We start from the raw sequence: 25,131 nt of genomic DNA, 5'->3' as shown, positions 1-25,131 counted from the left end.
GGCACAGTATACAGTAGTTGCTTGAGGCCCACCCGCAAATGCCTTTGGTCACTGAGTATTCGGCACATCGGTCGGGCCTTTGCAATAGCTTTGTGTCCATGTCACTGTTACAACGCGCACAAAACACTGACGGCGACGTGGGGCGATCGGCCGTTGTGTCCGGAATAGCACATGCGGAGCGTTTTGGTCACAGCGCGCACTATCTGGCGCGGTGAAACAGGCGACATTTTAAGCCCGTCTGTTCGATGGTACTAGAAACTTGCTTCCAACATTTTACAGTCTCTATACTATCGGAGAAAAAAGTTTCCAGGACGCATCATCAGTAATCGAAATCCATAGAGCTCTTATTGGCAGGTGTCAATGTCGGATTGGCGTCCTGTTGTGACGTGGGGCAGTGAAATAAGTGACTAGCGAAGAAGACGGAATTTGAACGCCAAAAATTGTTTCTCATGTCCTAAAAAACAGTTGCACCCGATAGCGAACCGTGATCTTGTTGGAAGCGGGCAGTGTGTGTATTGCGGGCTGAAGCACTGATAAGGAGCGAGTGTGCAGTGCTCGAGTACAAGACAACGCTTTTGAATGGTCATTCGTGGACGCACGCACACGCAGGCACTTGCTGACCGGTAGCTTATGGGGCACACTACGCACAGCCGGTGGGGAAGACGAGCTCCCTTGCCAACTACGCACAAGCGTTTTCGCACGCGACACGTGGCCCCAACCCGTGGCACATGAGTCGCAGTCACGGCAGGTCCGGACGAAAGAGGCAACGACTGAGCAGGTTAGGCAACAGTTTACTTACCCTAACGTAAGGCAAAATTGCACACTTCGGAAGAATGTTCTATCCGATAAAATAGAGTTCGGGTGGCTCAGCAAGTCGTCGTGGTCGTCGACCGAGTAGGGAAGGTCAGGTATAGTCTGTCGAGTGTCTCGAGAGCAGGCGAGGCGGGACCAAGCTCTGTTTACATGGACCCGAAAGCGGAGGGGCGAGTTGGGGAATGGAGCCGAGTGTACTCGACCCCGCCTGACGAGCGCAGAACCGGCTCTGGACGAGCGGTGATTACTGTGGCACCTCACGTTGAGGCTAAGAACTAGCAGACGACACCCGACCCCCCCCCCCCCCCCCCCGCACATCTCTAACGTTTTCCGTACTGTTCCCCTCCCTCACTGTGTCCTGGCTCGCCCCGGCAGCGTTTACACGCTTCCTGCAGCGGTGTCGAGTCCAGTCAACCCACCCTCTGCGCAGGAGTTGACTGGACTCGACCCGTCGTCTTCTCGACCCGACCCGACGGGATTTCCATGAACCCGGTAACTGAACCATGACTGGACCCCTGCTGTGACCGAGAGTAATGGCGTTCCGCGAGAGCCTGCAGTGCGAAAAATTTTACACCTAAATTAACAGGTTTTAAAACAGAACTCTAGAAATATATTTTTTTTAATTTCACTGTGCGCAGAATATGTTGTTGCGTTACTTGTTTCTGCTGCGTATCTGGCGTCAAGAGTACACATTCGGTTCGCGATCGAAGCGAATGAGTTCCCCAAGTCATTCGATGAAGAATGTCATTCGAACCTAATGACGTTTAACTTTCTCGTGTAGCAGGGGAATAACTGACATTAGATGCTAATGCAATTCGATACGAATGGCATTAAATTAACTCGTGTGACGGCGGTATTGCAGGAACTAGAAAAAGACAATAAAAACCGATATGTTTGCTTGTCGCCACCACCGGCCGTTTCCACACACATTATGCGACGGCGTAAATTACGTGTTTTGTTTTGACGCTCTTTGTTTTGTGAACTACAGACCGCATCGTCATGCATTTCCAGCCTATGGTCGACCAAAAGTGGAGAGAGTAGTCCTGCGGGAGCCGAAACTCTGCCCTGCACATTTTTGTTTGTTTGTTCATGTACTTGTATATATTTTTTGCGCGCTGGATATACCTCTGCCTACACACCTCTCGGTCAGGTTTATTCGTATGCAAGGCCCGTCGTCTTTCTTCGCGTGTTCTCTTCTTCTCCTGGTCGGGGGCGAAGAACTGGCGGCCGCCTTCGCACCGTTTCGCCGGTCCCCTTCTTATCTCGCCTACTTTGGCTCGGCGGCGGCAGCGACGACGAAGCACTTGGCCCCTACTCTGGAGACCGGCAGCCCGATCGGAGGTTGAGCGACCTTGCGCAAGGTCGTCGCGGCAAGGGACTCGCGTCTTTCCTCTGGCGCGACTGCTGTTCGTGCGTGTGTTGACACGCCAAGTACAACCAGTAGCAGCGGCATAAGCGCCGCTCGGTTCGCTTACGCTGTACGCAAGGACTATAGAGAAAGGGGAGGGAGGACTGGCTCGAAGGGACTCTGGAGAGAAATTGACACTTGCTCAATGCCACTGATTACCGTGAATTTTGACGAAGCTTTTGTAGTCTGTCAGAAAAATTGAACACTGGTGGCGCCCCAAACGGCTGATTTCGAAATCAAAATATCGGTCACTGTGAGAGGCTGAGACTGATAAAGCTTTAATCACAATAAGTGGGAGGAATAGGGAAAGTCAGCTAGCGTGCCGCAGGCCGTGGAGACTTTTGTCAACGCCTGCCCATTCGACGGCCTTGAACTGAATGCCAGGGTCATAGCCGGACCTTAGCTTGTCCCAAGCTTCTTTAGAGGGATATATTCTAGCGGATCCCAGAGGTTGGGCTTCGCTGCTGTTTTCTTTCAAACGGACCTTTTCAGTATCGGCGTTACGAGTTTTGTTGCGAAAGCAACACTACGCCAGGTTCCGGCCCGTCGCGTAGTCCGTGGCCGCAGTCACGAATCATTTTGAACAGCTGCGAAGAAGACGAAGCAGAAGAAGAACGCTCAGTCATTCGCTGCTAATGCTTTCTCTCCACATTCGGTTCAGTAGCGCTGAACCATTCTCAATTTTTTTTTTTAATCAAAGGGCTGGAACAAAAAGTACCCAAGATTGTTGCTGCACAAACATCGCCGTAGCCGAAAATTCATGCAACCGACATTTAGAAAAAAAAAAATGGAGTAAATTGTTCTTAGCTTTCATTTAATAAAGGAGCAAGGTGAAATTTTTGTCGGAAGTATAGTTGGTGCTTTTCACTCGGACAAAGACAGGCCAAGATGACTCCCGTTACACAACGTGACCAAAAAAAAATAATATATATATATATATATATATATATATATATATATATATATATATATATATATATATATATATATATATATATATATATTATATATATATATATATATATATATATATATGTCGCGATAAATGAAATCAAGGTCACTTGAGCACGACACTCGATTGCGGAGTTCAACGAAACCACGTAGAAAATACACTGCAAATAAATATTAAAAAAAAAAAAACTATTGTCCGCCTTGCAAGTGCAAGTGTGGAAATGTCGGTCGTTTTCTTTCTTATTTTGCGTGCGCAGAGAATCCTAAAGCGAATTTCGTGTACTTTTAAAACTCCAGAGCATATAACGACGGCACTTAAGCGCACGATATCGGGCCTACGTCACTTTCGGTCATTTTAAGACACGCTTGCGAAACTTTCCCAAAGCCGTTACTATCGGGTTCACAGCTTAGGCAAGTTTTACTGCGTCGTACGAAACGCACTCGCGCCCTTCTGTTTATCTTTATCTTGCCATTGTAACCGGACCGTAATGGGGGCTTCGGCTTGGTACTGGCACTGAGAAACAAAAAAAAAAAGATAAAAACTTTTTTTTTTTTTTGCTGCCCGAGATTGCGGGATCGGTCACTGTATGGATGGCCTTCGTTACGCATACTGTGTCGACACCGTACCAAATGCCAGAAATCTCAACGCGGCGAAATGAAGAAAGAAGGGGGAAGGGAGGGGGGGACAGACTTCTTTTTTAGTTTTGTATGAACACTCTATTTTCAAAATTAGGGGATGGGTATAGTTGTGCCATAACGCTAAGCGGCTGCAAAAAAAAAAAAAAAAAAAAGAAAAAGAAAATGCATTCCTTTTTTCTTTTTTGTTCCATCGGCCAAATAACAGCGAGTTTCTCAATTCGAAGTGTATTAAAAAAAAAAAAAATTAGTCGACTATGAGCGCTGAAGCCAACTTACGGAGAGATGCGTTGTGTCATATTTAGGCTCTCTTTTATTCTGTAGTTTTTGTTTTTGTATTTCATTCCTTTGCTTTAGAGTGTCTCGTCCGTGCTCCGATTATTACCGCTGTGACGTGCGCGTCCTTGTGAGGAGTGAGCCCCCCTCCGAGCGCGCCTTTTCTTAATCTGGCGTATAACGAGTCTTTGAAATTGAATGGTGAAGCCTTGGGTCGTCCGACGGCGGCGTCGGGCCGCCAATAATGCGATTGAAATGCAATGCGTTGGGGCAGTCCAGTGGACGCTGTCGGAGCTCGCCATGACTACTGGTGGCGCCCTCCAAGGTCGCCGGAACTTCTTGCCGCAAGGATGCCCCTCCCCGATGTCTGGTTCGCCGGTTTGGCATTTACACTCGGCGTCCGTGATCTTTGAGGGCCCATAATTCTTTACAATTGTTTACTAAGGCAGTTGCTAATAGGATCACGACAACCTTAGACTTTATTCAACCAAAGGATTAGGCTAGATTTTTCGGAAAAGGCACTCCATTATCGATCATATAGAGATGATAGAAAAGTGCTCGGCCCCTGTATCTAGCATTCATTGACTACGAGAAAGCATTTGACTCGGTCGAAACCTTATGCAGGTATTGCGAGATCAGGGTGTAGGTGAGCCATATGTGAAAGTACTGGGAGATATCTATATAGGCGTGTGCACAGCAACCATAGTTCTGCATAAGAAAAGCAATAAAATTCCAATTACGAAAGGTGTTAGGCAAGGAGACGCGATCTCCCCAGTGCTATTTACAGCTTGCTTAGAGGTTCTATTCGAAAGCATGGAATTGGAGCAGTTAGGAATGAGGGTCGATGGAGAATATCTCAGTAATTTGCGATTCGCTGATGACATTGCCTTGTTAAGTAACTCAGGGGACCAATCGTAACGAATGATTAATGACCTAGACAGCAGCTGATAGGTATAGGCCTTAAGATCAATATGTAGAAGAATAAGGTAATGGTCAACAGCCTGAGAAAGGAACGGCAGTTTGAAATAGTTAGCGAAGTGCTGGAAGCGGTTAGTAACCGCAGATCCGGACCACAAAATGGAAATAACTAGGAGAATAAGATTGGGATGGGGCGCATTTGGAAGCTACTCGCACATTATGACTACCAGCTTACCGGTATCGCTAAAGAGGAAAGTATACAACAGTTGCATCTTACCGGTACTTACCTATGGGGCTGAAACGTGGAGGCTAACGAAAAGGGTTCTATGTTGAGTACAATGCAGAGGGCTTTGGAATGGGAAGAGGTGTAACTTTGAGATAGGAAGCGTGCAGAGTGGGTTACACAAATAACTCCAGTTACTGGCATTCTAGTAGAAATCTAGAAATGAAAAAGAAAAAAATGGTCGTGGGCAAAACATGTATTGCGAAGAGAGGATAACCGATGGTCTCTAAAAGAATAACCCATTGGATTCGAAAGGAAGGAAAGCGTAAGGGGGGCGGCAGAAAGTTCGGTGGGTGGATGAGGTTAAGAAATTCGCAGGGTTGAAGCCGATGCACAGGACCGGATTAAGTGGAAGAAAATGGCAGAGGCATTTGCCCAGTTGTCCGGCTGATGATTATGATGATAATGATGATGATGATGAATTTTAAACGCTTCCTGCAAGGTCTCCTGCTTGGCACCTTGTCTGAGTGCGCTGAGGATGTCGTTACGAAGCAAAGTGAAAGGCGTGCCCAGTCCCTTATTGACAATGAGTATTAAGATTTAGAGGATGGCAAACGTTGACAAAAGATTAACTCTCGCGGCCCTGAGAAAAGCCGCACCCTAGCTCTTGGATTCTGCGACTATTAGCTCCTTTCGTCAGCTCAATCAAGTTACTACGAAGAGTAGGCAATAGCACTGTGCAAGCTCGGCGCTCTCTCGGCAGTTTTTACCGTCTTCGCATTGTAATGAGTGCTGTCAGACTGCACTCAAGCTTTAGCATATTTCCTCTCCGAGGTCGCTCGAAGCGCATAAGAGAGGAGAGAGAATAGAGGTTTGCTGACTCGCGCCAACTCTGCCAAGAGGCTGGTTGCCCAGCTCACGATGCCCGGCGAGTTTTGAGCGGTCTCTTCTGTAAACCGCAGTTTCCGTAATGTTATTGCGACAGCAGCACGCAAACGGCCGTTACTCGCGCCACACTCTCAATAGGTCAAGGCCGGAGGACAGCTTTTTCTATCGTTTGCTTGCTTTCTCATAATATGGCTTCCTTCGGTCCCCCCATTGCACTTTCTTCCTGCCCCCCTTTTCCCTTCTATCTGCGGCGTCTGTTTTGTCAGTCTGTGCCTTTTCATCGGCGAACGTCCGTCACCGCTTGCGCACACTTTCCGCTTCACCCTTTCTCTCGACTCACAATGGCTTCACCTTCTCCCCCCCCTCCGCACTCGCGTTCACTCGCGGAGCCGTTCAAGGCGCCTTTGTTACTTCCTTTGTCGCCGGCTCGGCCTTCGTGTCTCTCTGTCAGTCCTTTGTCTCATTTTTTTATGTTCACTTTATTTCGAACTTTAAACCGGGTCAGATCTTCGAAGAATCGCTATCGCGCAACGGTGTCATCACAATCATCATCAGCATCAGTCGTTACCGCAAGCATTATTTCACTTTTTTTTTCTTCTTTTTCTTTTTTTTTTTTTTTTTTTTATTTTAGCTATAGTACGTCGTTGCGGTCTTAACGGAGAATCTGCCGGCGGCGATTTATTTTCTTTCCTTCCACCCTCGCCGTACGGCCGAGCTCAGCTGCAGCAGGGGCTTCGCCGCGCCCGTCGATCTGATTGAAGTCGCCGCCGTCAATTCCGCGCGGATTTTCCTCTCCTCTCTTCTTCCATCTCTATCTCTTGTGTATAATGTATAATGCGTTCAATATGCGAGCGCTGCTCCTCCTCTCCCCTCCTCCTTCTTTGCCCCGTTTTTTGCTCGGACGCTTTTCGCGCGAATTGGTAACGCGCCGCCGGCGCGTGCGTCCGTCTGTGCAGTGCTCCGTCCGACGACCTTTTAAGCGTTTTTATTCGTTTCGTTCCTTTTCATTCTATGGCACGGGGTGCAGTCAGACCGCAGAGTGAAGGAAAAGCGCGGCTTAGGCCTCTCCGTCCTTATGGGATGTTATTAAGAAGGCGGTTTCTCACTAAGCTTATTCCTCGGCTCGCGTGAATGCCCCTGCGCCTCGTCATCTGCCGTTTTCGCAGTGTTAACACCGACAGAGAGAATGAGAGTGAAGAAAAGAAGTACAAATGTGTGTCCCGCCCCCGCGAGTCGGTCGGGGTGTTACTTAAATAGAAGAGATTTTCCCTACCTTTAACTGTATGGCCAGCGACTGAAGTGAACGATGGAGAGATACAGGGAGATAGAACCGCTCGTTGTGGCGAAAAAAAGAAAAGCAACCTTCTGTGCCTTTCTATGCGCGTAGCGAAAAATTTTGTAGTGCCGATGGCTGCCGTTTTTTAAATGGAATATGCCTAGAGAACACCCAGTAATGCCTCTTGAGTTAACGTTCCCAGTATGCATAACTTCCTGGCAGTTTTTTTTTTTTTCGCCCCAAATATTTGTGAGTAGCGTGTATCGAATGGATGCGTAACGTACACTGGGTGGTTGGGGCGGTCGATTATGGCACCATGTCCCTATTTAACATGTGGCGAGACTCCTCTGATGAGGCTGGGACAGGTAGGTCACCGCCGCTTGCGGCGGGGGCTTGCCTGCCACAGAATGTTTACATGTTGTAGGCCGTCATTGCACCCGCCACCGTTTCGGTGGTGGACGACGGCTGTTGTTGCGGCGCGCGTCTTTCTCTCCCTCTTCTTTTTTCTTTCTTGTCTATTTTCTCTTCTGTCCGCACGAGGCAGCGGAGGTGGCTCAGCTACAGAACCAGTAGCAGGCCCGTGCATTTTCTTTTCCTTCTTCCTACAGCCACAACAACAACAACATGTGGCGCTTGCATGTGTACGAGCTAGGTCTATCACAGTTGCCTGGATATGGAGGTAGACTCCATACTCTGGTCCTTTTAAAGCGAAAGCCTTTATTTAGGCTCATGAGTGGCCTTCCGGCGTGCGTGCATGCGCAAGAAGTGTCACGCTACTTCCCTTCCGCGGGATTCTGTTTATCTTTAAAGCTGCCAGTGAAGAACATTAGTTAGTGGAAGTTAGTGACCGATGATAATAGTGGTAGTAATGATGACAGTAAGGCTGATGATGACAGCGACAGTTGATGGTGATATTGACGCCAGCACTCATGATATGACGTCATCGGTCGGACGTGACCGATGACTTCATCAGACGATTAACGCATATACGAAGCTGACCCCGCCGGGCTTTCGATCCAGGCGTCCGTGCGGCGCCTTTCATTTGCCGCTTACCACACAGCTATGGCCTCCAAGGTCACCCCCGCTGGCCATGACACAGCATATTAAAGCGGCAGGAATCAGCGGCGTTTAATAATAATAACAATTGGTTCACAGGAAGAGAAAGCCGCAGTATCGGTCACACTTGTTTTTGCGGACACCTGAACCGCGCCGTAAGGGAAGGGAGGAAGGGTGGGAGTTAAAGTAGATAGAGAGAAAGAGGAGCCGTAGTGGAGGGCTACGGAGTAATTTCGACCACCTGGGGATCTTTAACGTGCGCTGACATCGCACAGCACACGGACGCCTCTTCGTTTCGCCTCCACCGAAACGCAGCCGCCGAGAACGGGTTCGAACCCGGGTACTCCGGCACAGTAGTCGGTTGTCTTACCACTGCACCACCCCGGCGGGGCAATCAGCGGCGTTTCAAATTGGTTTACAGGAAAGAAAAGGCGCCGTGTCTGTCACAATTCTCCGCGGACACCTGAACCGCGAGGAAGTTGATCGATTGAATGTCGTTTATTGAATGGGAGGGCTCATGGCCATGGATGGGGGTAATGGGGAGTAGACAGAATCTTCATTGTTTGCACAGGTCGTCACTCAAATCATATTGCTCTGGCCAGGCCACTAAGGGAGCCATACTTGGCAACTATCATCTGTGTTAGCATCAGTTTCTAGAAAGGAACGGTAGTTCAGGCTGTAGGGTTTGATCTCGGAGCGTCCAGTAGAAAAAGCAGGGCAATCCCACAGTAGGTGAGATATGCCGCCGCGCGTTAGAGTCGTACTGTGGGGGCACGTATCATTACCTCTGTTAACTGCCGCCAGCGGGCCATAATACGTGGCGTGTAAGCCGCATGGGCGATGAGCTTACTCAAGAAGACTTCTTGACTTCGGGTGAGGTGGGTTTTTTGCGTAAAAGTTTAGAGTAAAAGAAGAGAGAAATAAGTGCCGGTAGGGCCCCGCCGGGGTGGTGCAGTGGTAAGACGCCAGACTACTGTGCCGGAGTTCCCGGGATCGAATCCCGGCCTCGGCGGCTGCGTTTCGATGGAGGCGAAACGAAGTGGCGTCCGTGTGCTGTGCGATGTCAGCGCACGTTAAAGATCCCCAGGTGGTCGAAATTACTCCGTAGCCCTCCACTACGGCTCCTCTTTCTCTCTTTCCACTTTCATTCCCACCTTCCTCCCTTCCCTTCGGCGCGGTTCGGGTGTCCACAGAGCAAGTGTGACAGTTACTGCGCCTTTCCCTTCCTGTGAACCAATTTAACTTTAGTGCCGGTAGGGGATTGCTTCAGACCGCCGCGCTATAAGCTTTCGCCTCACCCCACTTTAGTAGAGTCACTAGATAAGAGACTTACTAGCTCTATACATCACTTTAGTGGTCCAAAGTGCCCGCTAGAAATTTTTTTTTTTTCACTTCCTCTTTTGTTATATAGTCGCTGCTGGTTTCACATCGCCTTTGTCGCTGAGTTGTGTGTGGCATTTTGGGCCGTATGGCAGTTTGCCGCGTCCCGAATTGTTTTTTATTTACTATTAACATTGCAGCTTTGGAAACCCCCATGCCTTTTGGAATAAAAAAGAAACAGAGAAGAAAGAGATGATGCTAGCGTTCTACTAGTAGTCCGTCTTTTTCGTGACATGGCCGCGCGATTTAATTCGTTTTCCCGGGCCGTCAGTCATACGCGTCAGTCACGCAGATGTGCTTTTTCTCTCTGGCAGTGAAATAATAATATGGAAAAGTAAACGAATGTATGACAGCTCGCATATTTGTGGCCGTATTCAGTCGCCAGGGAAGGGGTTTGGGACGAAAGGCCAATCGCGATTTGTTTTATACCGTTGTAATTGGCCCGCAGCTTCGCGGTCTTCTACGAGGTCCTCTGCCGCTAGTTTTCGGACACACACGGTGATTGCCCGCCTGACCAGGAGATGAACGAGCTAAAAAAAGAAAAAAAGAAAAAAGAAAAGAAAAAGTATAAGACGACGAACCGTTTCGGGGCCGTATGTCGCTCAACTCAGACGGGAGGTTGAGGGGGGGTTGTATGAAAAAGAAAAACGTACTGCCCACCAAGTTCAGGCATTGAGGTGAAAATATAAAACAAGAAAGGTGGAAAAGCCTGGCGTGTGAGCGGGCCAAAAGGGCCACCAATTCCTCTCCTGTGCTCCACTGAAAAAAAAAAAAAAAAAAAAAAAAAACGAAGTGTATATCTTTGGATCCCGTCCTCGGAGGTCTCTGTACCATGGCCGGACTCGAGCGGTGGCGCGCTGTGGTCTGTACATACGTACACACAGGGGGCCGTGGAAAAACGCGTTTGCTGTCAGGCAGTCGATTCTTTCTCCGCTTCTTGAGAAGTGAGCCCTTTCGGCGAAGTTGCAACTTCGCTTCAAGTGAGCCGCGGCGCGTGACATTTGAGGGGGCTGAAAAGGAAAGCGCCATGTTTGCTGAGAACTCACTGGGCTTTGTGTTCTTCTTTTTTTTTTTTTTTTTTTTTTTTTTAAAGCCGTGTAAAAAGGGACGCGAGAATTGGGGCGCGAAAGAAGCAGCAGTTGTGCGGCGCTCTGTGGATGCCCTCCTGCACTTTGGCACCTTGACCTATTGACATCGGAGGTCCTGTGACTAATAACGTCGTCTTTCGTTTTCAAATTATTCGTTTTCTATGGTCAAATGAATTCGTTCCACCTGCAGTCTGTGTAATGCTCTCCAGAAAGGAAGTATGTAAATGTCTTTGTTTGTTCTGATTATTTCTGCGTACCCATCCAAGGGATATTCGGCAGCAGCGCGCAAATGGTCGCTCGTTCGGCACTTCGTTACTTTTTCTTGACTATTGCGATCCTTAAAAAAAAAAAAAATAAAAAAAAAGCACTCCAGACGTGTTTTTTTTTTTTTTTTTTAATTGGTTCACAGGAAACGAAAAGCGGAGTATCTTCTGTCACACTTGTTTCATTGGTGGTGGTGGTGGTTAAAACATTTATTGGACATCTGAACTGCGCCCTAAGAGTTGGGAGGAAGGTGGGAGTTAAAGTAGAAAGACAGAAAGAAGAGCTGTAGTGGAGGGCTACGGAGTAATTTCGAATTTTTATTCTGAGGAAGGGATAGCAGCACTGCGCCGTCTCCCCTTTCTGAATAGTCCCTCATGTGGATGGGTACTCGTAGTCTGTCCCCAACATAATGTTTTGCGCCTAGGAGTATGTTTTCTTTCCATGTGGTATCTCAGAACGTTGTCTTCGTGTTTTGTCGCACAACCTTGTAAGGACCGTTCTGAGCAGGTTGTCAGTAGGATGAATGAAGTGTATTCCAGTGAAAGCTAGTGAATGTTCGGCTTCCTCAACTTCGTGAGTCGCCTGTCTCCATGGTCTGAATAGTGTGGTTGTTTATCTGGCTTGTCTATTTTGTTTTATTACCTTAAATCACCCTTAAACCCTGTGTGACACGAGCCCTTCCTTGCCCATGTTGCCTTTGAGTGACGTGCACCCATTCACAATTTGCGCCGATCTCACCTCGTATCTTGTTTATTTTCAGGACCGGACGCACAGTACCGCGATCGCCACCCCTTGGTTGGGTTTTGTGGAGTGGATCATCCCATTTGGGGAGCGGTAAGTTGTTATTCATTACCATACTTCTTTCAGTAGCGATATCTTCGAGGGAGAATCATGTGCGGATACCGAAAGGTGGAGCTTATCGCGTGCAATTACGACGGCCAGCGATTGCGACCGCCACCGTGGCACACGGCTGCGCTTCGTGAATTGTGCTTTGTGGAAGAAGCTTGTTACACGCCTATCAAGTTTGTGTTCCCGAGGAAGAAGGAGAAGTTTGTTTTGCCGTATTGAGGTAGTCGCTCCTCCTGCTCCTTGCGGAATAGCGTTCACTTTACACTGGACGTCAATGTAAGTTTGACCGGGATTGAACCTCCGTCAGGTGTGTACATGCGTGCCTATAGATTCAATGCGTCTGCGCCCAGTACACGCCCTTAGTGACGAATTGCGGCACGAAGAAATAAAAAAATGTGATTGTGAAGTGTCGATCGGATTTCCTTAGTTCTGAGTTCTGCGTAGTAATTGCTTTCCAAAATATTTAACGAAACCCGATTTATACGAAGATATCCTTATTGCCCCTCAGACGCCCATAGGGCTTTGACTAACTCGAAATAACGAAACCATTTTCGTGATCTCTCCCAATTTAACGAACCTGTTTCGAAAAAGTGAAGGTGAAAAAATGCTCACCTTTGGTCTGGTTTGAAGGGAATAACCGTGCATAAACTCATTTATTGGGAGCCAACGGTAACATCGCGGGGCTTCTTAGTCTTATCAAACCGCACCGTGCAAAATGAAATTTAAAAGTTTTAATTGAATTCCCCAGATGACCTGTGAAGTGGTGGATCTTTTGTCTGCTGCATCGGTTTGCAGAAGCACACGAGGGGACGCAATTCGTGCTCAACACACTTCAACTGAGAGGAATCCGCGCGATCGTAGCTTCCAAAGCGCACTCGACTAGAGATCGCCGACTTCATTCTGGGAAGATAAATTAGTAACCGTTCGGACTGTTGTTGAGGTAAAAAAGTTCATATGCGGTAGTGGCGGAGCTTGTTACCACGGAATTTCATTCTCCGCCCGACTACGGTTTGACAAAATGATACCGTGGTGGCTTTCTGGAGGTATAATTCCACCATATAATTCAATTTATTAAGTTTGGTTACCGAGAAAGGCCTCACTCAATTTAACGTAGTAGTTGACGGCTCCCTTCAGTTTCATTAAACTGAGTTTTCAAAACTTAACCGCGAGCAGCAAAGTATGTACGGTTTAGAGGAAGGCAACTTCAGCACTATAGTTTTCTGCTCTCTGCAGTTTCCGACTGCGGCGCCATTCCTTTAACAGTCGTAGTCAACGAAAGAACAGTCCTGTGATGTCTCTTCTAAGCTTAATGCCATACAAAAGGCAAGGATTCTATAGCACGACTCGGAGACTAGAAATCCTGTTATGCGCTGCGTTTTTAATGCGTAAGCATTAAGCGCGTATGCTTTCAAGGTCGTGTCGCCAGACGTTTGCCGGCGGGATTACGTCCGAACGAAACTAGTGATACGAAAGCGAATGGTTGCATTAGATAGAGGATGAAAAAATCTCGCCGCAGAAACGACTTGGTGCATGCGGAATAGACGTCGGAATAGTCAAGAGGGTGATGTGGATATCAGAGGGGAGTCATCCGGTATACCAATAATAATACTAGTAATAATAATAATAATAATCATTATCGTCATCATCAAAACATTTATTTCCACCGAAATGAATACCCAACTTCCATGAGGTGTTAGGCCATTTACTGTGACGTCACAAACCGGAAGCCTCTTTTTATTGCGAAAGCAATACTACTTTCACTTTTCAGCCCTTCGCGTAGCGAGGCGGTAGCTACCATTGACCTTTAGGGTGACCTTTGGCGCGCCGCCAAACACAGCTGCGCAAAAACAGGGGCCCCAACTCGCGCCGTCAACTCGCGAGGCGGTAGCTACCAAACGCGGCCTAACTCCCGCTCCCTCCGTGAGGGAGCGCTACAGCCGGAGCGACGTCATCCCATCTGCAGCAAAAACAGGGCTTCCAACTCGCGCCGTAACCAGGTAGCACCTCGCAATAAACAATAGTTGAACCATATGCCGTGGCCAGAGTGAATCACTGCATAACCATAAGCATAACCACAAGCACCGCAACCAGCTACGCCACCAACTGAACCTAGGCGTAGCCATAGCTATTGCTTTCGCAATTACCAGGCTTAACCAAGCTAAGCCACTGCCAATTTTTTTTTTCGTGTTTCCTCTTCTTCCTTCCACAAAGAATGCTTACGTATTCCCCCAATGCATGTGCCGCGGTGGTCTTAAACGTTCTTTTCTTTTTTCTTTTATGTGTTCACTTTATTTCATGTAACCAAGTGCTCCACCCAGGTCTTACCCCCGCCCCTTAATTCTGTCATCCCTTTTTGTCTCTGTCTTTCTCTCTTCCCCCCCCCCCCCCCACACACACACACACAACAGCTTTGTCCGCAAATTGGAATGACTGCATAATTCATGCTCCGTTCGATCGAAGGCCTAAAGCTTTCGCGAGCAAAATCGACCAATGCCAGTATAGGCAATGGAGTATTGTTTCCTGTTGTCATGGCGAAGAGCCGGCCGCCCACGGTGGAGAGAAGGAAAAAGCGCGTCTGTTGCCGCGATTTATCTTATCATCTCATCGCTCGAAACGAGAGTTGAGTGCATGCCTCCTATCGCAGTGGAAAAACGGGAGACCCGGGGCTTATTTAGAACTGCATATGCAGCTGTGCGTTTTGGGTCATTTCTGGGCAGCTGCAAGGAAAACTCGGGCAGTATTTAAAGTTCCACTTTGTGCTCAAAATTTTGCTCCGAGGATGAGGAACGTAAGTAGCACAATGTAGGGCTGGCACTCTATGCACATTACATCTGTGTACTATAAGACACAGCTGTAAGTTCTCGGACTGAAGCCTGGACTCATGACCGGATCTCTTGCCCTTGTAGCGTACACCAGAGGCAACCAGAGCTCTTCAATACTACCAGTTGCGAAACTTCCCATAGGGTTCATTTATCAAAAAACGGCTGTTTTGATTGGTAAAAATTCGAATGTATACCAATAATGGCGGCGCCAGCGGCCATTGAAGGAAACTGCGTTTAATTTGCAAATCTTCAGGCTGTTGACAAATGCACAACCACCTGGAAAATAAAATTAGTTGAAGTCTAGCAGTAGCAAAAATTCTTAGACATAACAGCCGTATAGCTAATTAAGATGGAAAAGAAAGAAAGAAAAAGTTATTTTCAAAAGGTACTGACGACAATAGCGGAAAGCTTTTATTGACCGCTTCTAGGTGGCGCGACAACTCACAGGCACTCGAAAAATGCATACAAAAACTAGTCACCTTTTGAAGCAGACTTTCTGGTATGCTACAAAATCTTGGAGAGGCAACGCCGCATCCCGCCGAAAATGACGGGCCAGATACCTTGCCTTGGAGTTGGAGAGGCAATCTAGAACTGCGGTTTTCTTCGTGCTTTAATTAGCATTTAGTTAGGAAAAAGACTGCGTGAATACTTGTTTCCCATGAACGTACAGACACACTTTTTTCCCCCTCTTTTTCTACAACTTAGTGTTCGTTGATTGGCTACCGCAAGTTGTTGAAACCAAAACTGCTTGAGCATATCTGCCTTGTTCCGAAAGCTCTTTTTTTTTTTTTTTTCCTGCTGTGAAACGTTGTGCTCTTCACCTGCCGAGTAAAACAAAGAAGAAATCATAGTATTCATAATCGCATACACGAAAGTATATATATATATGTACCACTCATCCATATGTGTCCCATTTCTCGCCCGACAAGGTTATACGCCTTTCAGCGCGTATCGGCCTCGGAAGTATAAAAACGATATGCACAGACAGCCTCGTAAATAAATTTATCGAATCCTGGATGCAGAATGGGCCGCGAAGACCTAAAAAAACGGGGGTAAAAAGTAAGCGGGGCAGCTAAAAGCAGCGTAACGTGATTTTTGTCTATTTTTTTTTTTTTTTTCTGTATAGACGGAAACACCAGATAGAGAGCCGAGCTTGTGTGTACAGTACAGCAGCAGAGCGGTAACCCTTCCTTCGACTGCCCTACATTAAAAAAAAAAAGAAAAAAAAATTTTTTTTTTGGTCGTTTATCGGCTCTACATTGCTAGATGTCCGCCGCCCGCCGTTTCCTGCGTCGATTCCGGCGCCAAATCCGGAAGGGCGACTGTGATTGATAAGCTTTTATAATAACGCCCTCCATCGCTCGGCTTCCCTCCCTATTTTCGACGGAGCCGACCCGTTAGGCTAAAAATCCGTTTTGTTTATATGTTTATTGTAATCGTTTCCTGTTTCAACGGCGTATGTAGTTGTTTTTGCTGCCTTCTCTTTCTTCCCCGCCGCTTAATCTTTGTTACGCCACGCGTTCAGTTCTGCTCGGCCGTCTTTTTGTTTACGCGCCTCGGAGCTCCATGAGCGGCCCTTTTAACGTCGGCGTGTGCTTTATTTACGGCCTCGGGTTAAGTCGTCGTTCGGGCTCCGCCACGCACACCGTCGATACTGCTTTGGCTGTTCTCTGCTCCTCTCCTTTCGTGCTCCTCCATCGCCGGTGACTGTGGTCTTTACGCCCGCTCTGTCTGCGTTTTTTCTGCTGCTGCTTGTATGGCGCACCGCCTCAATCGCTCACTTAGCAGCGGCGCGACGTTTTACTTTTCGGCAGCTGTGCGCCGCAGTTGTCAGCGCGCGGGGTCTTAATGCGGTGACAACGTGAAGCTCTTTGTTATCGCGTTCGGACAGCTTTCGTGTGTGTGCCGTGCGTATGTGTAGGTTATCGTCACCGTAGTCGGATCTATCGCGGCACTGCGGCTTCTTTTTCTCTTTGATGTGTGAACTTCCGACAGCTTCTTTCCTGTAACCAATTAATGCGCATGTTCGCTTCGATTTAGAGCGGCTGGCCCCGAGAAAGTGTTTGCACACCAGTGTGGCTTGTTTTCCTTCGTTTGCGTTGGCGCGAGGACAGGATTGTTCCTCGTTGTTCGTGTTGAGAAATTTCGCACAGAGCAAGTCTCTTCCTCGTGGTATGTTCTTCTTTTCGGAACATACATTCCATCAACCCTTGGAGGGTATACTGTACAGACTTAACCATATCTGCGTTACTGAATAGTTCGTCGTGATACTTGGAAGTTGTAAGGGAGTATACGTCACGAAGTGAAAACAACTGGAAGAATCAGATTGGGCTGGAGCGCATTCGGCAAGTATAATATACAATCACGTCATGAACGGCAAGTTGGCATTATCCTCCGAAGAAAAAAAAAAGATGATATAACATCGGTACCTTACCGGTACTCACTTATCGGGTAAAAACGTGGAGGCTAACGAAAAGACTTCAAAACTTCAGTTCTGTGACGCTCAGAGAGCTAAGCGCGAAATATGTTATGTGGGTGGGACGTTGAGAGACAGGCAGCGTGCTGAGTGGATCAGGGAACAAACGCGAGTGACGTTATAGTCGATATCAAGAAGACAAAAATGGGTATGGCCAGGTCATGTAATGGAGGGCTAGGTAAACGATTGGCGACATATAGTTGATTCCAAGGGGTGGCAAGCGTAGCTGGGGAGGGCAGAACGTTAGGTGGGCAAATATGATTAGAAAAATTGCGGGGATATGATGCAGTTGGAACAAGACCGCGGGGGAATTGGATGGATATGGGAGAGACATTCGCCTTGCTGTGAGTGTAGTCGGGTTGGTGGTAATTGGATCGTTGGCGCTGCAGGACTCCACGCGTTCTCTCTCTCTTTTCAGCCGAATTGGATGTACATAAAATTTACCTCCATCTTCCGAAGGCCAAGGTTTTTTCCCCGTGGCCGGTGAGCAATAGCACCACCGCTCTCGCTCGTATGTAGACTTAGTGACACCTGTACACGGCAGGAATTGATCAGTCGACTTCCATTGCGCTTCTGGACTGTTGATGATACGAGACAGTTTCATTTAGTGTTGCGCTGTATGCGACTCAATCCACTGCTGTGTCTACAGTTGCTCCATTTCCACTGGACGAGAACGCAATGCCTCACATTGCATGTTTCTTAGTGGTTACTTACAGCGGAGGACTCGCCTCGCTGTCAGTGCAGGGGTCGAGCGGACCCGTCGCGATTGGGGAAAAAGCCTCATCGCCAATCTGCCTACTATGCTAGTTCGGCTTTCTTCCTCCCTATACAGTCGTCATAGAGAGCGTCCCTAAAATTCATGCCCTGCCTCTTCATGAGGAGTGTTATACCAAGCCAGGCCAGTTTGCGCTTAGTGGTGGCGAAAGGGCAGGAAAACTTGAGCGCTATCTCCCTCCCGCTTTCCCCTTTCGGATCTTCCCCATGTTCTTCCCGTCGCTAGTGTCTTTGTTTCTGCTGCCTGGCGGGCCCTGCTACACTCTGCACTGTACGATGTCGAGTGGAGAACGAAAAGGGATGGAAAAGAAATCGGGAGAGGAGGTTCCCATGGTGACGATGCCTACTGGTTCCTCCCGTCGCGCGAAAAGCGTACCGTGCTGCCAGAGTCAGCTTCAACCACTCTGGAGTCAGATGTGCGCGTGAATCAATTTCGAGATTTGCCGGCGCTGTATGGGCCGTGATTTGCCCGAGCGCGCGAGACTGGCTCAGGAACTGCTCCTTCGGGCGAAGATCAACGGCCTGAATTGGGTGGGTGCTGTCCGAGGCCCGGCTGCCGCAGCGTGTGCTGCACGGTACTAATAAGAGTGCAGGGGAGTGGAGAGGCGGACAGCAACCCACCGCTGGCCGACGCTGCTGTCCGTCGCGCACGCAATGCCTGTGCGTGTCTGTGTGCGTGTGTGTGGCTTCGTCTGCTTGCTTGTGTGTGCCGAGAGGGTGGCTACTTGGCGTGGCGACCTCATCAATCAGTCTGCTAACCGAAAAGGGTCCGATAGATTGGAAGAGCCATCGATTTCGGCGCCGTCGGTCGGTCGCGTATCCGACAGAGCCACACGCTCGCCGAATGCCGAGAGAAGGGGGAGAGTATCCCAGCTGGCGCACACCGCGCATCCGCTGTAATCCTATACGCGCACTCACGTGGCCCGCTGTGGAAAAAAGAAGGGAGGTCGGGCCAGTTATTCCCCGTTGCGGATCCCATCTAGCCGTTCTATTTCCCTTTTATTCCCGCTGTTGCTTCTGGTCTGGTCGTTTCCCTTTACTGCCAGATAGATTCCCCCCCCCCCCCCTCCCCTTCCTGCCGCACCATGCTCTCTCCGTCTTCGCCTCCTGGCGCACAACTCACGGCTGGCCGATCGATTACTTCGGGGAGTGCGGGCAAGTGGTTAGGCAGTGTGTATACAATGCGGCGGCGTCACGGTTCAGCGCCCTAAGTGAATTCTGTCCCGACAGCTATGGCGTTGTGTTAGTTCTATAGCTAAAAAGTTTCTATAGCCAAATCCATCTTGGCCAAGAGATTTCTCGCCATCCTTTATTTAATGCGAAGCCTTTTCTTGCCTCATGAATGCCGTCATCAGAGCCTGTCATCAGGACTTGTCCGCCCGAACTGTCATGCATTAATAAGAAAACTGATTTCAGCGAGAGAGATAGAAGGTAGAGGGTTCGACTCCCAAAGTATGATCAAAGATGTACGAGTTACAGTAAAGGTCGTAGTTTCTGAGTCCCGGCAAAGGCCGTGAGTTCTAATCTTCTAAAAACGTTGTGGGTTCAAGTATGGCCTAGGTTTTGAGTTCCGGTAAAGGCTGTCGGTTTGAGTCGCAGTAAATGTCGTGGGTTAAACTTCCAGGGAAGGTCACTGGCTCGAGCGCCAAAGATGGATTTATGTATGGTTAAGGGTGCGAGCTCCAGTAATTAAAGGCCGCGGATTACTGTCCCGAAGGAGGTAATGGGTGCGAGTCTCTAGCTCGTCAACATTACGAGAAATGATTTTTCATTATTGCACTTTCTCTTTAAGTGCACCTCTGGATTTTTTTTTTTTTTTTACATATTATACCCGACACGTTTTAATGGTTTAGTTTAAGGCCGTGGTCAGGCGATGAACATTCTGAAACAAACCTGCCATGCAATCTATTTTCGGACATCGGGCAGCCTACGTGCACGCCTTTTACCTGCAATTATTTTGTCGAAGGGCTAGAAACGGACAGCCATTATTGATATATTTGTAATTGAATATGTACTCCTTTAATGGCTGAACTTGCATAATTTATTCTAGAAGGCAGCATAATTTTTCTACAATGGTCCTTCGTTTGCAAAGCACAGGTCCCGCGAAGAATCGCTAGTTTAGAGGAACCATATTTTACGTGCATTCTCAAAAATACGCACCCGTAGATTTTCTATACACGTCAGCGTAGCCATGACGACGAAGCCGTAACACAATACAGATTCGGTGGCTGTCTAAACTGAAAGGCTTTATTGACGTATACTGTTTGCCGGCGGCAGTAGTGTCAACTGCCTCTGCGAGCTGACGCAGTAAGTGTGTGGGAATTGTTCGAAATCGTAACTCGTAGTGAAGTCGTTAAAAACTGAGCCCGCCGGAAGCAAGAATGTTCTCTGCGGCCTGTCCCCCGTTATTCGAACCAAAACATTCCCCTGATCTAAAGTGTGTAGAGTGATTAACCGCCCAGACACCACCAAGCAGCCATCCCCAATATCGGTACTTCGTCGGCAATGCCTGGCCCTATATAGACGTAGTGCATCGCCAGACACACTCCAATATTAGGCTGGTGGTTCATGCTTCCTGGACAATGGTGGGCACCAGTGCATGGTGTATGAGGCGACTGAAAAACTTTGCTGGCCTAGCTTATACTCTGCAGTAACAGGTATAACCGGAAACGTGCATTCGGAGTACGACCCTTAATGATGCCCAGAAGGCTTATACAGATATTTAAAGATTGAAAACAGACCTCGAAGCACTTCCCCGACGGTATCAAGCGTACGCAAGACGAAAGTTCGACGTTAAGTCTTCCCTCAGTGTACACGTTGGCTGCGTCCCATGAAACTCCTCGGTCAGAGTCAATGCGCCGAGAGCCGGCGGATTATTATAATGCATTAGTCTTTCGACGTCCCTGATATTCTGCCTTGATGAAAGAGGTACGTCTATGCGTTAGCATTGTGGATCCAGGTACAGTCGTGTGCAGTTTTTTTTTTCTTTTCATCAGATGGGGAAACGAAAGTGCAGAATCCACCAAATCCGGACCATGGGTCAGATGTCTATAGCGCTCAAAAGTCGGCTCAGAGTCGCATCTAAGTCCTTTCGGGGAGTTGCTTCATGGAAGAACCAAAAGAATACAGGCGCCCCCAGAGAAGCTCTGCTCGGTTCTGGATCGAGAAAGCGTGCAGCTTGTCGTAACAGTCCGCGGCCACTCGGACACTCTTTCCGCTCTTTTGAAACCGCGATCCCTTTCTTACATCTCTTCTTGGGAGCTAACTGACGGGAAAGAAATCGAAAGGAAGGAAAAAAGGCACGAAGGGATGTGAACGCCAGGTTATATACCTATATACGCGCGTGGAGAAGAGAGCGCCGGGTTTTTGAGGTATATATGTCGTAATCTGTGGCTGCCTTATTCTTTTTTCGCGGCGAAGTTGTGTAGGAAAGCCTCTTCGATGAGTATAAATCTTTCCCGCGGGATCGGGACATTGAAGGGATGATGGGGAAAGGGTGTAGGGAGTGAGCAGAGATAGATGAGGGGCCAGATACACTAAGGTCGGGGAATATAAAGCACTCCCTTCAGGAGCGACGCCAGTGTGTGTCTGTCTCTTTGAGGGCGCAGTGCAGTCGCACCGTCGACTTTTTTTAAGCCTCGCTATAGGAAAAGAGGGAAGGGAGCGGTAAGGATGGTGCCCACTTATCATGTACAGCGGCGGCAGGAACGGGAGCCGCGCGAGCGGATATTGTATGGTTGAGACGCGGCTTCGATCGGCTATAGCATAGTAGTCAGTCCGGTCATCTATAAGACTGCCACTGTGGAATCTGCAGTTACATATGTATATATGCGCGGCGGTGGAAATCTCGGGGCTTCCAGCTTTTCCCCAGAAAAGAATGGAGGAAAGGAAGGGCCGCTCTCGCACTCTTTCCTCGTCTTTGGTGTGCACAACGTTGCGCGGCCAGACGTTTGTGGCATGCATTTCGGCTTCACCTTCACTAAGCGTGGTTGAGGGGTGGACTTCGTAAATAGGTGTCAGTGACTGAGTACTGCAGGCGGGCAGGGCTTTCTCACAAAGCAGATAAGCATACGCAATGACGCGGATCGTTGATTTCAGCTTCCCGCTTTTTCTGCACCCAGGGGCCGATGCGTTGAACGAGTACCGCCTCTATCATTTAGATTTGGCATCCAAAATACATATCCCCCTCCCCTTCAGCGCTTTGGGTAGGTATTGTTTTGGAAGTATGTCCAAGAGCTGTCAAAGTGTCCAGGAATCGCGTCAAGGCGTCAGAAGAAAAAAAAAATTCATATATGGTTAGCGAGATTCTGTCTGAGTGCTGCTTTTCTTCAGTTCATACCTTCATCTTAATCCATCCCAGAAAAACAAACTAAAATAAAAAATAAAGCCAGGACGGAAGTTACCTACCCCCGGTGCCTTCTGCGATTGGCTGTCTCGTAAGCTGCTTTCGGGCAACGGACGAAATTTTTACGGACCTAGAACATGAGCAGCTATAGGCTACGAGCGGCGGTGCTTTGACAGCCCTCAACCCCACCACGCGTCGCCACGATGTTGCGTGTCGTCGCGAACTGTCACCTCGTGCGGTCGGTCCATCTTTGGCTTTGAGATTCTGCGTGGCTGGCAAACATGCTACTGTCTTCATCACCCTTTAATTTGTGCCTCTCTTACCTCACGCATACCCGTTATCTTACACTCATAAGCTACTGCATTGCGTGAAGGACCACCAGGCAGGTATACGCATTTTAGATTTTTCGAATTTGAGCATGCCCCCCCCCCCCTCTTTCTCTCTCTCTCTCTCTCTCTATGTGTCTCTCTCTCTTTCGGCAAGTCTTCTTTTAACCAAGTTGTATATACGGACGTGCCTCCATGGTTTAGCGGGGAATGTCTTTCTCCAGGCCAGAGGGCGCCAGCCGGATACGACTCCCGTCTCAAAGGAGAAATCAGAGCTGGAAGCTGTGGTCAGCTCGGCCGCTGTCACGTGCCATGACGCAACAGGCTGGCCGACCAACCAGCCAGGCCATGTCACCTGCCAACTATGCAACCACGCCAGGGGCGTGTCCATCATTTTTCCAGACTCGTGCAAGGCTTACAAATCGTGGACGCCGCCTACGATTTTTTTTTTTCCCCGCATGGAGTGGACACATTAGCTCTGCATTGAAGGGCGTGACGCGACAGCGGTAAATGCTCCCGTCTGCTGCTCGCCTGGCAGATACTCGTTCGTGTACTTCGCTACTCTCTTATTGCATTAATTTGTGGCTCTGCTGTCTCACAACACGCGCTCTCTAGGAGGCAGTGGAAGATGCGGAGCACGTTGCGTGAAAGACCACTCGACATGCTTTACAAAGCCCTGCGAATCTGTCTGGTCTGGCATAGGGTTAGTATATCTGACTCTGAATGCAAGGATACCTTCAGGGCTGAATTCCCCTCCCATCTGCAATGAGAATCCCGAGCTGGAAGCTCCTGCCATAGCGGCCATATCAGGTGGTCGTGTGACGTCACACACCAGTACGACCAATCAGCGCCTGCTGATGTCAGCTGCCAATTGCTACCATCTCCCAGAACCGTGCCCGTGGTGTGACGATTTCGATCCCTTCGATCTCTTCTTTCGGGACGGTCATCATGGGCGTGGGCTATGTGTACGGGGTAGTTGTGTGTTCGCGTCTCGTGGGGTAGCAACCTTGTGCGGAGCTCAGGGTGGCACGGGCTGTCAGCTTGCATCCGGTAACGGCTGTTGAATACAGTGACTCTCGATTGTCACAACTGCTACGTTTAGGCCGGGAACATTCGCCTTAACGAATAGCGCTAAAAAAAAAAAAAAATGCATGTCCAAGTATCCCTGTGGTCGCGCTGTTGTTTGAATTGTTTGAGTTGGTGCTGGATAGAAAAAAAAAAAAAAGAAACTACTTCAAAAATATTGCTGCCATATTAATCTAGGGTTGTTTTGGACATATTATTGCTCTCTTTATTATTCGTTTCGTGAAAAACACGGCGTCGGATTACTTTGTACTGAGCTCACGGCTGACTGGGTCTGGTGGTGTTTACGTATATTGATTGAATGACCACTTTCGTTTCTTCGGCTCCTATAAAAGGTTGCATGAGGAGTCTCTCTCCTCTAATGGCTCCATCCGGCCGATCCGTGGTTTATTATTTGACCTCCTCTTGCGTGATTTTTCTTCGCTCTTTATCTTTTCTTTTTCGGCGGGTTTCATATCATGCGTGCTCACTATACACGTCCGCTCTGTGCGCCCTTCTGGTAAGGCTGCGTTTCCTCCCGTCTTTTCCCTTTAGCTCCCGAAGAAAGTTCCTCGCAAGGAGAGTGGGAAAAGACGAGCCTGAAAAGCACGAAGCAGCTGCAAGCGGAGTTGAAGTCCCGAGAATTATGCAAACGAGAGCTGCCCGGCGCCGGCCGAGTGAGGCGAGGCCACGGTTCGTGGCTCAAAACGAGTGCCTCGAAAGCTGCACCAGTGCAAGAGAGAAACTGAGAAAGAAAAAAAAAAAAAAGAAAGTATGAAGCCCAATACATGCAGTTTGGTCCGGAGTCCTTTTTGAGAGAGACTCGCTAACGTGGTCGATTATGGGAGATCGAAGAAAGAATCAATTAAATAGAGGCGGCCGCCTGCTAGGCGGAGAAGGTCGTCTTGCGCGTCTGTCTCGATTCCTTTTCCCCGTATCTTCTTTCTTTTCTTTTCTTTTTTTTTCTAGACCCGCGTCGTGCTTCACATAAGTGAGTTATTTCTCGGTCACCGTGTAAGCGAACGTAGTCCGGGCAAGGTGTCTTTATACCGCTTTCAATTCATTACACGCTTGTCACGATCCCCCATTAATGGCCGTTAAAATGAGCTTGCCGCCGAGAACGAGAAGGATTTCGAGTAGTAAGCGGGGTGGAAAAGAAAAAAAAAACGTGCGGAGGGAGGTTGTATGCTATAGTTCTGACGGAAAATTCCTGGGGCTTACACAGGATTGCGGAAAGAGCACCACCATTCGGCATGGTTCCCATGCATTTTGAGCTTCTCTGTGTATAGAGTTGCGGCTG

At 48.5% G+C, this 25,131-nt stretch overlaps 1 protein-coding gene across 1 annotated transcript in view; it reads left to right on the top strand.

Moving 5' to 3' along the window:
* Window positions 1-25,131, top strand: part of LOC146180565 (protein O-linked-mannose beta-1,2-N-acetylglucosaminyltransferase 1-like) — a 255,118-nt gene that overhangs the window by 63,215 nt on the left and 166,772 nt on the right. Inside the window, exon 2 of the mRNA XM_084576075.1 lies at window positions 11,938-12,011. The gene's annotated coding sequence lies outside the window, so the exon portion shown is untranslated. The remainder of the gene's footprint in view (window positions 1-11,937; window positions 12,012-25,131) is intronic.

The sequence above is a fragment of the Amblyomma maculatum genome, chromosome 8, assembly GCF_055883805.1.
Source record: "Amblyomma maculatum isolate TAMU_Amacu chromosome 8, ASM5588380v1, whole genome shotgun sequence".
Classification (NCBI taxonomy): domain Eukaryota; kingdom Metazoa; phylum Arthropoda; class Arachnida; order Ixodida; family Ixodidae; genus Amblyomma; species Amblyomma maculatum.
Note: the sequence above shows the minus strand (reverse complement) of the source record. Positions and strands in the feature narration are given on the sequence as shown.